The sequence below is a fragment of the Canis aureus genome, chromosome 7 (assembly GCF_053574225.1).
Source record: "Canis aureus isolate CA01 chromosome 7, VMU_Caureus_v.1.0, whole genome shotgun sequence".
Lineage (NCBI taxonomy): Eukaryota > Metazoa > Chordata > Mammalia > Carnivora > Canidae > Canis > Canis aureus.
In genome coordinates, this window is record NC_135617.1 from 34,585,116 (window position 1) to 34,600,870 (window position 15,755).

Genomic DNA, 15,755 nt, shown 5'->3' on the forward strand with positions numbered 1-15,755 from the left:
ATGCCACACTCAAGACTTTCAAGTTCCTTTTTTTTTTTTTTTTTTTAAGATTTTATTGATTTATTTTAGAGAAGGAGAAGGGCAGGGAGAGGGAGAGAGAGAGGCAGACTCCTTACTGGGCAGGGAGCCCCAAGGCGGGGAGGGGCTGGATCCCAGGCTGAGATCTTGACCTGAGCAGAAGGCAGACACTTAACTACAGGGCCACCCAAGATCCTCATCAAGTTCTACTTTTCTATTTTTCTGCCAAATACCAAGCAAGCACTGGAATTTTGATTCTATATACAGCATTTCGTATTGAATAGACAAAGCCAAAAGTAGGAATATTTCAGTAGTAAAATATAAATAAAATAATCACTAAATCTATTATTTACCTAATTTTGCATATTTGAAATCTAATGCTCGTGGTTTTTTTAAGAAATGCACAATAACAATATTCCTAATGCCAAGCCTTATTATATTTACAATGATTGCCTCATTAACTTACAGAGAGGAAGACACAAGCAATAATTATTAATTTGATCTATGGCCTACTTACGATGTATTCAACTATAATCAATGTTGGTAGATATAAAAACTGGTATTGTTCCAAAATGATATCAGTAATTTTTTCCTATGAAAATAGTAAAGTGCCAATAACCAATCATTTTATGATTTCAATGCACTTAACATACCATTTGTTTACCTTTGAAAAAAAATTCAAGCTCTGTTAAGTAATACAAGAACCACCTCTTTGGAAATATTTATTTTCACTCTAATTATTACCATCAGTTATATCTTTATAGATTTGTAACGAATTTAGCAAGAATATTTCATATTTCTGTTGGCCAATATATCTAATTATACTATCTTTAAAAGCCCCAGTTCTTTAACATTAAATTAAGTCAAATAACTGCCTTTTTCCTGCATTCTAAAAATCTATATGCCAGAATTTTTCTTTGTATAATAATTTCTTACTCTTTTGACTTTCTGAAATGCATTTACTATTTTAACATCTAAACAAATTTAAAAATGAGATTATGTGTAAGAAAAGTTGAATTATGGTATACTTATATTAGTTATTTTAAAGCTTTTATGTTATATGCAATTTTACTGCACTTAGACTTACATAGTACTACACTCCATTAGCTTAATGCAAATAAGCAAACAAATCCACAACCTCCTGCGTTTCTACTCTTTCCTGAACCCCACACATTTGAGGCAGGAACTAATAGGCTTACATGAAGCCTACACCTTATGAGTGCTCCCCTTCATGTCCATCATTTAACTTTGTGTTATGTGTATGTCCCCTAGAGCATGACATTTCAATTCTGTCTGACTTCTAAGGGCTTACTTCAGCAGATGTTCCATATGGAGCTAGAAGGAGTTGCCTAGTAGTTAGGTTTCTATAATTTTAATCAAATGTTCAGTCATGTGAAGCCAGAGGGAGTTTCTGTTTGAATTACCATAAATTTCACACAGCGATGCTGTGTGTTGCAAAGAATCTAAAATGTCGTTTTCTAAGAGGTTAGAAAGTCAGTTGGAACATAGTTGAATACAAATAAAACTATTTATGCAAGTGGAAAAGGCTTGATTCCTTCCTTTGCTTTGTCTAAAGCTCAAAGCCTGGCTGCCCTTATTTGCTGGCTGAAAAGTTTCCACCACAGAGTATTATTTGAGAGGTTCTAGAAACCATCCCTTGTTCCCTAAAAATCCTCTCTCATCTGATGTCTGAATTTTTTTCAGAGGATATGTGGGCCCTCCTACTATCACAGACACTTTTGAAATGCATAGAATTTCAGAATTGAAATATTACCCTCAGACTAGAAAAATTACCGACTTTAATTTGAGTGAAGGGGTAAATTACTGGCATTAGACCTAAGAGTGGAATCTGTGTCTGCATTCACATGATGTGTGAAAATCATGGAGGAAAGAAGAGGTTTTGATAAGCAATAGAGCAAAACGACAAAGAAATGAGTTAGAGATACCAAAGGCTAAACATTCCGTAATGAACAATTGTATTCAAGACATTCATTCCTTAAAGCTTGGGTAACATACTGCAAAGACAAAGAAAAATTTTTGAAATGAAAAAACTGAAATGAAAAGAAAGAAAAAATTCAAATGATTAAAATCAATCATGTTCTGGTTTTATAGTTCTCATGGCAACAGCTATACCTTATATATTGTCTTACTTTATAACCACGCTCAGACATCAATTTAAAGAAATAAACTTGAACCCTTAAGATGGTAAAAAATGTATTTCATATTTTTAGAGCTTGCTCTTGTGGTTTTTTTTTAGGTACTATGAAGTTTAAGCTAATACAAGAGTTTTTAGACAAAAGTAAGATTAATCAGAGATTATTTGATATGCCTTTATATATTTATGTCCACATACTTTGTGTTTTAAATAACTTTAATTGCTTTAATTGCTACTTTTTCACTAGTGTTGCAAAAATAAAGTTACTATGAAGGCATCATTTATATTATTTAGAAAACTTGACCTTGCATGTGCATGGTGAATTTTTTAAAAAATCACAAAAGAGAGTTTCCATCAGGTGGTTATTTAATGTCCATGTTCTAGATTAAAAATTAAAATGGTCTTCTAAAAATCAACTTGTAGTCATTCATTGGTTTTCACTGGTGAAACAGTCAAGTTGAATGTAAAATTGACAAGTTGTAAGTGTAAATTCAATCAGGACAAGCTAAATTATGCTGCAGTAAGAAATAATCCCTACTTTTTGGTGGCCCAATTCTTCATATCCAATCTAGAACTATAAGAGGGCTCTACTCATTGTATTTTTTCAAAGATTCAAGCTAACATAGTCTTCATATCAACATGTGCTTTCATGATATCTGAAGCAGAAAAAATTAGTGTGGCAAATCACACACTAGCTCTTAAAGCTTCCACTTAGAAATGGCACATGACAATTCTGCTCTACATTTCAATGGCTAAGGTATGTTAAATTGACCATACCTAATTTAAAATGAGTGGTAAGAAAACTTGAACAAATAATACTAAAATTTGTGTGGAACCACAGAAAACCCCAAATAGCTAAAGCAATCCTGATAGAAGAAGAACAAAGCTGAAGGTATTTTAAGATATACTACAAAGCTGTAGTAATCAAAACAGTATGGTACTGGTACAAAAATAGACACAGATGAACAGAACAGAGACCTCAGAAATAAACCCACAATTATACAGTTAATTAATCTATGACAAAAGAGGCAAGGACATGCAATGGGGAAAGACAGTCTTTAATAAATGGTGCTGGGAAAATTGGACAGCTACATATAAAAGAATGAAGCTGGACCACTTTCTTACATCATATACAACAACAAACTAAAAAATGGATTAAAGACCTAAATGTGAGACCTGAAACCATAAAAATCCTAGAAAAGAACATAGGCAGTGATTTCTCCAAGCCCTAGAAACTTCTTTCTAGATATGTCTCTGAAGGCAAGGGAAACAAAAGCAAAAATAAACTTTTAGGACTATATCAAAATCAAAAGCTTCTGCACAGCAAAGGAAACCATCAACAAAACAAAAAGAATGGGAGAAGTGAATGGGAGAAGATATTTGCAAATATCTTCTATCCAAAATATATAAAGAACTTATACAACTCATCACTAAAAATAAAAATAATAATAATAATAATAATAATAAAATAAAAAATATAAAAAAATTAAAAATTAAAAAAATGACAGAGGACCTAAATAGACATTTTTTCCAAAGAAGACATATGGATGGCCAACAGACACATAAAAGATGCTCAGTACTACTAATAATCAGGGAAATTTAAAAAAAACACAATCAGATATCATCCTACACCAGATAGAATGGCTGAAATCAAAATAACAAGAAATAACAAGTGTTGGTGAAGATGTGGAGAAAATGGAATCCTCATGCACTGTTGGTGAAAATGTATATTTGTACAGCTACTATGGAAAACAGTATGGAGGTTTATCAAACAATTAAAAATAGAACTACCATATGATCCAATAATTCCACTATTAGGTATTTACCCAAAGAAAGCAAAAATACTAATTCAAAAAGATATGCAACACTATGTTTGTTGAAGCATTATTTACAATGGCCAAGATATGAAAGTAACCCTAAATGTCCATCAATAGACAAATAGATGAGGAATATGTGAGGTGTGTGTGTGTGTGTGTGTGTGTGTGTGTGTGTATGAGATCATGCCATTTAAGACACTATGGATGGACCTATAGAGTGTTAGTTATGCTAAGTGAAATAAGTCAGACTGAGAATGAGAAATACCATGTGATTCCACTCATAAGTGGACTCTTAACAACAACAACAAAATAAATGGACAAACAAAAAGCAGAATCAGACTTATAAATACAGAGAACAAACTGATGGTTGTCAGAGGGGGCAGGAGTCAGAGATTGCGCAAAATGAGTGAAGGGGAGGAGATACAGGCTTCCAGTTATGGAATGAATAAGTCACGGGAATAAAAGGCACAGGATCAGGAACACAGTCAATGAGACTATAATAGTGATGTAATAGAACAGATAGACGGTAGCTACAGTTGTGAACACAGCATAATATATAAATTTGTCAAATAACTAAGTTGTACACCTGAAACTAATGTTACATTATCTGTCAACTTACACTCAAATTTTCTTAAAGATGCAAAAGTTGATTTAAAAAATGAGTGGTGAAGTACAATCCTGCCATGTTCTTGAAAGGAGAGGGAGACTGGCATCTTTGTGAGCAGACCTAACAGCCATGTAAGAGATAACTAGGACAACAAAGAGCAGAAAATATGACATGTATTAAGATTAGATACCAACCAACTACTGCTCAGAGGCTATCAACATGATGATGAGTGTGGAAATAGGCATTAAATTGTGCTTAATGGGAGAGATGATTCAGTCTATTCCTCTGCAAGAAAATAGCAATTAGGAAGACCACAACATAGCTGAATCCTTGAAAGATATCACTTGCTCTGGTTCTCACTGCCAGTGTTAACTTAGAGCTGCAGGTGGGTCTGGAGGAGTCAAAACACAGATACAAATAGTGTGAATTCAGTATGAGTCATGTCAACTGTATTGGTAAGTATATTCTGATTATGCTTAGATTTCATTTTCCTTTGTTCTGTAATGAAAATCACTTTGTTTTGTTATTGGTAATATGCCTTATATTCCTATGGAAATGGACTGGGTAATCATCAAAAGTTTTAACTGGAGGCCAGAGACCTCATCCAGCTTCAACATACTCTCCATGGGTTGTGCCCTAACAGTTGCCACCACACACTAATGCGAGACCAAGAAACAGAAGTAAACAGAGTTCCAAAGATTAAGCACATGTTTTTGTCTCAACTGCTACATACTAATACTAATACTGATAAAATATGTTGATAATAGTAATATTACGGGAATACTAATTGGTATTCCAATCCTAATTGGTATCTATCTGTGTATATGCACAAAATTATGTGTCACTATTTTCATATAGATCTGATACATGTAGAGTTTTGTTTTATCATAGACAAGACACTTCTAATCTATCAGAGTGGAACTGAACATAAATCAAATAAATAATAGCAGTTCATTCTCTATAAACTTGATAAAAACTGCAACCACACCATTACTGAGAGCTCAAGGCTGTTTACAGATCAGGCCTTTATATTCACAGTATCTCTAAATTTTTCTAATCCTCCTTTTTATTGCTTCAAAGTACCCTGAGGTTCATAACTATCTATCTAATCACCTTTGAATATAGCTGAATTCCGGCTGACAGGATGTATGGCTAAGCATAAAATGTGGCCTTATTTATAAACCTTTCCCAAGTCACAGGAGCACTAGATAACAGAATTTAAATCCCTCACATTTTATTACTGATAAGTACAGGCTTGAACTAGACTGTAAGACTCTTCTCCTTCAACCAAAATTTTGTATTAGGTAAATTCAGGGGAAAATATGAGTGGCATTGAACTCTGCTAGGGAACCAAATCTTGGCATGATATTCTGGTTTAGCACTATTGAGTAATTATAAATGTATCATCCTGTGGCTATACTACTTAACTACAATAAATTGGTCATTAGGGTTTGAATTGACTATTACCCTAAGTAATGTTCCCTTTTTCTTTTGAAATACTAATCAAATTCTTTTGCAAAATGTATAATGCCCTAAGTAAGTTATAATGAAGAACAAAATAGCAGAACCTATTACACAACATCACTTTTGTTCATATTCTTTAATTTGACGATTTTATTCTGCCCCCCAATTTTTAATTTTTTTATCTGAAAAGTGTACATTTTAGAAATTTAAAAAATTGAGAGGGACCATGAACTATTGGAATTATATTTAAAGATCTCACTCCTACTCTCAGTGGAAATTAGAAGAATACACATTTGATTTGTACCTTCTAAGAAAACTCATTTATTTTCATAACTCATTATAATAAGTAGCTTAGGGGGATATTATCTTTAAATAAATAACTTTGTCCATAAGTATGCAGCTAAATTGAGTGGAATAAACAATGTTAATGAAGTCTTAAGCTCAATATTAAATAAAATCACAGTAGATCTCAAATGAGAGGGCTGTTTACCAAGTTCAGTGTTTCACCTAAAGCAACTATAATTTTAAACTACTCTTATTTTGAATATAAATTGGAATTCCCACTATAACTAGTCATTTTCCACTAGCAATAGTGGAATGCTAATCAGTGTATTGTATAGCCCTTGATTTCTTTAATAGAAGAAAAACAAATGAATGTGATCTTCTTGCCAGTAAAGGAGGATGCAAAAGGCCCATTTTCTAGCTATGATTATAGCACTGTCTCTCAGCATTTCAACCCAGTGATCTACAGTACCGGTATCAACAATAGCCACTTTATTGTATTGTTGCAAAGTTTAAGTGAGGCCACATATCAAAGAGGCAAGTTCAGTGCCTGTAAAATAGGGGGTATCCAAAATCCAGTAACTGTTATTAGAACACAAGTACTCTGTCATAACAGAAAACTCAAGTGATTCTTTACTCTTCCCTCATTCACATGTGCCCACACCCAATTAACCATTGAGTTCTAGCCTACAATTAATCTTTTAAGTTCTAGTTGGGTAGCAGTTGATTCAATTAACTTCTGTCCACTCATACTACAACTACTTTATTCCATGTCTTATTTTTCACTAGATTTATTCTCCATAAATATTTATTGAATGAATACATATTTGGCCATCAATCTCATCTATACTGCATTATTCTCCTTTCCCCAAACTCTATCTTCAACCAGATTTTATTGATAGTACTCACATAATGTACCTGGAATGGCCTTCTTCCCATCAATCCTATTAAGGGTTCAGAGAGAAAATAATCTACTCTTCAATTTAGCTAATGAAGTGTGATGTCTGTACAGTTCTTATGGCAGTTTAAAGGCAACTCTGCTCTGATAGATTAAGTTCTTGATAACAGGATCTGTGAAATGATCATCCTCATGATTCTAAGAGCCTATGACAATTTCTTCTACAGACTGAAGATTAATAGTCATTTGTCTTAATATTTTTAGTATTTTATCATGTGTGGTATCTCTGAAGCCTGGTTGCAAATTGTCTAAAGAAATTTGTTTAGGAAAAAAAAAAAAGAAATTTGTTTAGGAGACAGATTTCTAGGACCTATCCAAAGGTAATAAATCCAAACCCCTGGAGTAGGCCTACAGATTCATCTCTATGTGTTTCTGATGTATCCTGTATATGGAAAGGCAGCTTAAATACTTACATATGCATTTCCTAATGACAATATGAAACTTTCGGTGAGAGTCAGAAACCATTGTGTGTATCTAGATCTTTTGAAATTTTGCTATTTTATTAGCTTAACAATTTATACTTTTATAAAATTATCTTTATCCAAGTCCTTAGTTATTAAACTATAAAATCTAATACTATCCTTAATCAACAAAGGTAAAAGATTTAAACAACAATAAAAACCCCACATCATTTTATTTCACTTTAAAATTCCTACTGCCACTTTATATGAACATAATATTTTATAACTGCTCATTTGTTATCTTTACCATTTCCATTATTTCATCTGCTTTTTAACTATTTTATTTTCAGCTTTTTTCATAAACATCATGACTATTTCCAAAATTCACTATCATCACTGGGTTCTTCAAAATGATCTTTATCTAAAAACACTTTTGACCTACTTTTTCAACATTAAAGTTATTTTCTTGCATTTGATAATCATGTTTTTCTTATATTTATAGTTTATTTCCTGGCCAAATTATCTATTTTCAATCTGCCAAACTGGTGGCATTATTTCGCCTCACAATAGCATGTAAAGTCCTGATTCCATTACTAGATTTGAAATGAAGCATAAAAAACTGTTTAGTGAGCCAATATCTACAGCTTTCTTTTTCCCTTTTTCAAAAGTTATAGGAATTAGCACACCACTGATATGATTCAATCAAAAACACGTGGCAGACAGAGAGACATGATCAATAATGAAAGTAGTATTAGATCAAAACAAACTCATATCAAAATTCATTCTAAAGAACAACAAAAAAAAGTATATATTGATCTAATTTGGTAAAACTCAAGAGTAGTGACTCTACAGTAATAGCTAATGTTTGTCAGAAAAAGCACTCTTTTTAATAAATCTACAATAATCTATATTAGTTAGCATTGATTTGAAGTCTATTTTGTATCAGATGCTCTACAAAATTATGCCCAATTCTATTTACTGTATCACTACCAGATAAAGTACTGTTACCTCCAGTTTGTGGATATAGAGAGGCCTGTTAAATAACTTTTCCAAGGTATATGACAAGTTAGTAATAAACTAGCCAGCTAAGTCTACCAGTCTCCAATTACCAACCATTTTGCCTGCCATAAAAAAAAAAAAAAAAAAAAGACTTGCCATAAACACTAAGGTCTTAAAGGACCCATTGTGCCCTGTTACCTTTGATTCAGTCACTTATCTTTCCTGGTTCTCAATTTCTTCTCAAAATTAAGATAGTGTATCAAAAGTTCCCGACGTTCCCTGCAGCATTGAAATTCTGAGATCCTAGTGTAGAAACCTGTCTATTTCGTCTGTTGTTTTCCTTTAGAGAGAACAATCATTACCATTTAACTGGTATTCTAACTCCCTTTGACTTTCTAACTCATATAACTTCTAAATCTTGTTTATTTCTTGGGACTTACTTAATCTATCACTGGGATTACTAAATGAAAGAAAATGAAAATTTTGCCCAGCATGGCATTGACATATGGCCTGTTTTGTTTCCACATCTAGAAAATTCAAGACCTGATTTTATATGTGCTCCAATTAATGAACTCTCCTGCTGCTTTTGTGAAAATGATCTTTAAAAGACTGCATGGTTTGCCTTTTTGTTACATTGGTTTCCTCACACTCTTTAAACTGACTTCTATCAGAGTCAGTTAAGTACAATGTGATGGGATTTCTCATGAAAAAGTGAAACAAGAATCTCTCCTATTATAAAAAAAAAAAAGGACATGTTTTGCTTCATTTAATACTAAAATCAAACCATTGTTCTTAAGGTTAGCTAAAAGTTTTGATTAGATGTGTTTGCACATGCCTTCTGAGTTTATGTAATGATTTGAGCATTTAGTTGTTTTTTTCTCACTATTTTTGCTATAATCCCTAAAAATCATTTAGGTGATATGGATTTATTGATAGTGCTTTACATGTTAATTTCTAGTCATATATGTGGATAAGACAGTACCATAGATGAAAGGAGCATGACTTAGAATGTGAGAAAGAAACAACCACCATGTCTCTAAAACACCAGTGAGATGCCATTTTACTTCAATCATATTGGCAAAATATATAAAGTGAGTTAACATCAAGTGGGACCAAAAACAAAACAAAGCAAAATAAACCTGATGTGCGGGAAAGTGTAAACCATCATGAATAAGGGCATAAACTGTTCTAGCCAATTTCCAGAGCAATTTGGATCCACTAACTAACGTAGAGTAGATATATATACATATCACATAATCCAGTAATTTCATTCTTGAAATACATTCTATGGAAATTCCCACATGATCTCTAACCAACATGTGTGAAAACGTGTATCTCAATGTTTTTTGTGGCCATGAGAAATTAGGGACAGCTTAAGTTCATTACAAAGGAAATGAATAAGTTAAATTTGGTAGGTACATATTGTACATACCATGCACACATAATATGCAGCCACCAGTGGGAAGATAGAGTGGTAAAAGTGGCAACATGGATAAATCCTGCAGTAAGGTTGCATAAACTATGGAATAAGACCCAGCCCAACAGTATGTAAATAAAAATCATCTAAATATACAAATATATGTGGAACTCTACATATTTTGACAGGGATATATTCATATTAAATGATACATGTCAAATATATTAGAGTAAGAATCTGCAGGATACAGCAACAAGAACAGAGATCTAAAATAAACATGACCTGGGTAATAATGACATTTTCACAATATTAATTCTTCCAATCCATGAGCATGGAATATTTTTCCATCTCTTTGTGTCTTCCTCAATTTCTTTCAGAAGTGTTCTATAGTTTTCAGGGTATAGATCCTTTACCTCTTTGGTTAGGTTTATTCCTAGGTATCTTATGTTTTTGGGTGCAATTGTAAATGGGATTGACTCCTTAATTTCTCTTTCTTCAGTCTCATTGTTAGTGTATAGAAATGCCACTGACTTCTGGGCATTGAATGTGTATCCTGCCACACTGCCAAATTGCTGTATGAGTTCTAGTAATCTTGGGGTGGAGTCTTTTGGGTTTTCTACGTAGAGTATCATGTTATAGGCGAAGAGGGAGAGTTTGACTTCTTTGCCAATTTGAATGCCTTTTATTTCTTTTTGTTGTCTGATTGCTGAGGCTAGGACTTCTACTACTATATTTACACGTTTAATGCAGTCCCTATCAAAATACCATGGACTTTCTTCAGAGGGTTGGAACAAATTATTTTAAGATTTGTGTGGAATCAGAAAAGACCCCGAATAGCCAGGGGAATTTTAAAAAAGAAAACCATAGCTGGGGGCATCACAATGACAGATTTCAGGTTGTACTACAAAGCTGCGGTCATCAAGACAGTGTGGTACTGGCACAAAAACAGACACATAGATCAATGGAACAGAATAGAGAATCCAGAAGTGGACCCTCAACTTTATGGTCAACTAATATTCAACAAAGGAGGAACGAGTATCCACTGGAAAAAAAAGACAGTCTCTTCAATAAATGGTGCTGGGAAAATCGGACATCCACATGCAGAAGAATGAAACTAGACCACTCTCTTGCACCATACACAAAGATAAACTCAAAATGGATGAAAGAGCTTAATGTGAGACAAGATTCCATCAAAATCCTAGAGAAGAACACAGGCAACACCCTTTTTGAACTCGGCCACAGTAACTTCTTGCAAGATTCATCCATGAAGGCAAAAGAAACAAAAGCAAAAATGAACTATTGGGACTTCATCAAGATAAGAAGCTTTTGCACAGCAAAAGATACCGTCAACAAAACTCAAAGACATCCTACAAAATGGGAGAAGATATTTGCAAATGACGTATCAGATAAACGGCTAGTATCCAAGATATATAAAGAACTTATTAAACTCAACAGCAAAGAAACAAACAATCCAATCATGAAATGGGCAAAAGACATGAACAGAAATTTCACAGAGGAAGACATAGACATTGCCAACAAGCACATGAGAAATGTTCCGCATCACTTGCCATCAGGGAAATACAAATCAAAACCACAATGAGATACCACCTCACACCAGTGAGAATGGGGAAAATTAACAAGGCAGGAAACCACAAATGTTGGAGAGGATATGGAGAAAGGGGTACCCTCCTGCACTGTTGGTGGGAATGTGAACTGGTACAGCCACTCTGGAAAACTATATGGAGGTTCCTCAAAGAGTTAAAAATAGATCTGCCCTACAACCCAGCAATTACACTGCTGGGGATTTACCCCAAAGATACAGATGCAATGAAACGCCGGGACACCTGCACCCGATGTTTATAGCAGCAATCTCTACAATAGCCAAACTGTGGAAGGAGCCTCGGTGTCCATTGAAAGATGAATGGATAAAGAATATGTGGTTTATGTATACAATGGAATATTCCTCAGCCATGAGAAACGACAAATACCCACCATTTGCTTCGACGTGGATGGAACTGGAGGGTATTATGCTGAGTGAAGTCAGTCAATCGGAGAAGGACAAACATTATATGGTCTCATTCATTTGGGGAATATAAAAAATGGTGAAAGGGAATAAAAGGGAAAGGAGAAAAAAATGAGTGGGAAATATCAGAAAGGGAGACAGAACATGAAAGACTCCTAACTCTGGGAAACGAACTAGGGGTGGTGGAAGGGGAGGTGGGTGGTGGGGGTGACTGGGAGATGGGTACTGAGGTGGGCACTTGACGGGATGAGCACTGGGTGTTATTCTATATGTTGGCAAATTGAACACCAATAAAAAATAAATTTATAAAAATAAAAAAAAGAGAACAGCTGGATCGCTAAAAAATAATAATAATAAAACAAAATAAACATGACAAAACAAAGGTCCTAGCAACCTAACTCCTTAAAATAAATGAATTTGCTCCAGAGCCAATACCTACACAGCAAAAGAGTGACTTCCTAACTCAAAGGAATCTGGTAGGAAGAGTCAAATTCTTCCTTCTCCCTTTTTGTTCTGCTCAGGCCCTCAAAATTTGTATTTCCCACCCACACTGGGGAAGGCAAACCACTTTACTGAGTCCACTGATTTAAATGCTAATTTATCCTGATCCACTCTCACAGACAACCTAGAAATGTTTAGCCAAATTTCTGAGTACCCCATGAATTACTCAAGTTGATAAAATTAACCATGACTATTTTTTACGAAACATAATTTTCATTCACTTTAAACATTTTGCAACCACGCTATTTACATAGTAGGCATTCTGTTAGAAAAATAGATCTTTATTCCAAGAGCAACAGAAAAGCTCTTGAAGGTTTTCAAGCAAGTTACAATAAACCTAAGACTTTAGTGTGGATGCTGAGCAAGGAAAAGTTGAATCTTGGCAATCAAAATAAGAATATTTTATATGTAACAATTTCACACAATAACAAATTATTTGAAGACTCCCAGAGCAGAAAAGTCACATAAGCCTCCCAGATCCCTGTGCTCCCCAGAAAGGTAGTAAAGAGAAAGAAAGGACTGAGAATCCCAAATTTATCTACAACGACACTATGTTTTTAATCAAAAACCCTTGAGTTGCCTTAACTTGGCAAATTCAAGTTTCTCCTCTATGAAGCAGAAATAAGAGTTTATATGTTAATTTGAGTCTAGATATGGAACATAAAGAATAGTATAATTTTTGCACCTGATGTTACTTTGCAAAATTTATACAAGCTAAATATATAAATAACTTAGTATCTTTTTAAATAAAAATTTATTTATTTATTTATGAGAGACACAGAGAGAGAGGCAGAGACATAGACAGAGGGAAAAGCAGGCTCCATGCAAAGAGCCTGATGTGGGACTCGTCCTGAGCCTCATGCTCAACCGCTGAGCCACCCAGGTGTCCCAAACTTAGTATCTTTATTCAAGTTGAGATCCTCTTTATAATGAACAATTACAATAATGCAGAATAAAGAGGAAGCAGTTTTTAAGAAGCAAGGTATGTAACATTATTAGCACTTAATAAAGGGAAACCCATCATTTTAATTACGAATTTCAACCAGATTCATCTAACATGTTGTTACGTGCCATGAATATAATAGAATATTTTGGAAAATAATTATATGTCTTTTAATTTTAAGTCATTAAATAGCTTCTTTTTTAATGTATGGGTAATATTTTTTTCACATCTTTTAAAATTTTAATTTAAACTCCAGTTAGTTAACATACAGTGTAATTTTAGTTATATGTGTACAATATAGTGATTCAACACTTCCGTACATCACCAAGTATCATCACAATTTTTTATTTTTAATTTTAAATTGTAATTCCAGTATAGTTAACATACAGTGTTATAATATTATATGTGTACAATATAGTGATTCAACCATTCCATACATATGGGTAATATTTATAGAGGCAAATACATACATAATATTATTGGCAAAAACATACAGCTGATTCATACCTGAATAATCCCTGCAATATCTTAAAATGTAGTGAGTTAAAAAAAGAATGTAGTGAGTTGAGAACTGCTACCCAAAACATAATACATAGGTAAAAACTCAACTAACTAATATTGTGGAAAGTCCCATGAAAAAGGAACCAAATTATAATGGCATTTCAAGAAAAAAGTAAGAGAAAACTTAACCCAAAAAATTCTACATGAAGGTATTATTAAAAAAGAATCCTTCTATATAATTTTGAACAGTGACAGTGCACCTATGAAAAGCAAGCATTTTAAATAATTGGAATGTCTTATATGGCAATAAAATTGTAAAGAACATTCTTTACCATCAATCATAAAAAGCTCTTAAAAATTTATGAATAAGCACTTAAGAATTAGAGAAATATATGTTAATAAATTCTTCCTATTTTACACAGAATGTAAAGACTATAATCCATTCTTCAGAAGCAAGCCAGCAAAGTCCTTCACTTCTAAATAAAGAAACAACATAGAAGTTGTAAACTATGCTGAGAATTATTGTATATAAAATAAATATTTGGGAGGGGTTCCAGGGTGGTTCAGTCAGTTAAACATCTGTCTTCTGCTCTGGTTATGATTCGAGGATCCTGGCATTGAGCCTGACATTAGGGTCCCTGCTCGGCAGCGAGCCTGCCTCTTGCTCTCCCTCTGCCTGCCATGGTCCCTCTCCTTGTTAGAGAGACCCCTGCTTGTACTCTCTCTCTCTCTGTCAAATGAATAAATAAAATCTTAAAAAAAATTTAATTAAAAAATAAAATAAATATTTGGGATTAAATTCAGATAAATTATGAGGAAAGTAGATGAAAAACCTAATGATTACATTTGCTTTAAGTAAAATTATATTTATGAACAAAACATTTTAATAAATATGGGGATTTTACTAATTATCTAATTGATTCTTATAGAAGGTATCATCATTCAAGCATGTCATATCAGAACTTGTGAATCTAAAAATTCACGAGTGAATTTTTTAAAAATATGATCAGAAAGAGAAAACAATAGGACACCGGCTCAGTAACTTAATACTAAGATAAAATTATAAAATCGTAGTTACTAAGAAATTGGTAGCAATTGACTATTATATGATAAAAGTCTAAGTTCTAAATGTTCTTGTTCTCTTATGGCATTACTTTATGTAGGAATTCTAGGATGTAAACAAATTATTTTACTACTGAGAAATTGGAGCACATAGAGTTGACATTTTTAGTGTTAGTTCATGCAAAGAAAATGGAAATTTTAAAGTTAATAGTTAATTAGATTTTTTTTCCATTTTAATGAGATAATTTGTGCCGTAATGAAATGACTCAGTCTCAATTTTCTGATTTATGTTTGAAGCCTCCATAAGATTGGAAATCGTAAAGAAAAAAACATGTGACATGTTTCCAGTGTTCCTGGGATTTCTGCACTAAACCCCAATATTCTCCCACTCCCCTCACACACTTTGGACATGAGACAAAATAGAACTTAGAAATGGCTTAAGATAGAGATCCTCAGAAATATGCACAGATTTCCCCAGGACCCCCAAAGCAATGGGAAATCACTCAGATTATGGAGACCCTCACAGTCCAGGGAAGGTTGTTAGCCCTCATTGTAAATGTGACGAAAGATAATGGAGCCAAAGAAGAATCATGAGTGTTAGACAGAA